The sequence below is a fragment of the Plecotus auritus genome (assembly GCF_963455305.1).
Source record: "Plecotus auritus genome assembly, chromosome: 8".
In the NCBI taxonomy this organism is placed as follows: Eukaryota; Metazoa; Chordata; class Mammalia; order Chiroptera; family Vespertilionidae; genus Plecotus; species Plecotus auritus.
Window position 1 is genome coordinate 51,495,554 of NC_137782.1, and position 1,467 is coordinate 51,497,020.

Sequence of the window (1,467 nt, forward strand, 5' to 3'; positions counted from 1 at the left end):
GAGTCTGAAAGAGTTCCTTGCACGACTGTGAAATATAAAGCCTCTGACTCAGACACTCCCTATTTGCTTTTGTGATGACCATAGTAGTTTTAAATAATGTCATTAAGATGGACTTGTGTTCAGGCCCTTTATGGAGCAAACTAAAAGAAGTGGGTAGAGTATTAGCTACAGATCCCATTCAAAGTAGTCAAAATAGATATTTTGTGATGATCCAAATTTCAGCGTGAAATTTTACTTAATTTGATATTAATATCACATAGTACTTTCCTATTGTATGTGTAGATATTCATGCATGTGGTACAACTGGTATTTTTATAAGTGGAAAGGTATGCTTTTCAAATTCAAGAGCTGATTTTAGTTGTTTGTTAGATTCCTCCTCCTCCTCCTCCAACTCTGGTGCCTAATGAGGAACATAGTAGAGCCTCATCTTCAAGGTTTCCTCGTCTAACATGGCTAAATGTAACTATCACAGAGGAGCATCAGTGCAGTCCTAGGGGAATGAAGAGAGCAAAGCGCTGGAGGAGGTGGGGGTCGGGGGGAAGCGCAGCTCTGCCTAGGGAATTGGGGATTGCTGGATTTGAGGGAGATAAGAAAGGTTTCAGGAGAGAAAGGTTTTACTTTATGTAGTGCTTCTGACTTTACCTTACACATTATTTCTACAAGCATTTGCACACCCTAACTTTATTTTTTTAAATATATTTTTATAGATTTCAGATAGGAAGGGAGAGGGAGAGAGAGATAGAAACATCAATGATGATTGGCTGCCTCCTACATGCCCCACACTGGGGATTCAGCCCACAACCCGGGCATGTGCCGTTGACCAGAATCAAACCCAGGACCCTTCAGTCCGCAGGCCAACACCCTATCCACTGAGCCAAATCAGCGAGGACACCCCTACCTTTAACTATATGCTTTAATGCTAAAATGGAATACCCTGACCATTTGAAGTTCTCTAAGATGAATATTCTATCAGAAGGACAGATGTGTTCCCATCTCTAATGCATTCCATCAGGAGGAATGCATTAGAGATGAGAACACTGAACACTAAACAAACAAAAAATAAAAAAGTGATAATAACTCCAAAGAAAACAAAGATTACACTGTGAAATGTATGTCATACCATCCTTTATAGTTCATCTGTGGATAATATTCTCTTCGTTGTAATGATTTAAATATGTTGTATTGAGCAAACTTATGATACATCTCCATAGGGGTATTAGAAGGAGACTGTGGGGTGGGAGTGTGGGAACAGAGCATCCAAGAGGCAATGATCCTTCCATGAAAGGAGGTCTGTAGTGAGTTTTTAATATGAAAAACCTAAAAGACCAGCACTGGCGTGTTATTTAGGTTCCTGGAGGAAGATACAAGAAGCAGCATTAAAAGTCATTGAGACTGGAGATAAGTGTACGTACACCCTTGAAACCATCGCTAAGAATCAATCATATCTCAATAAAGTGTTTTTGTGTT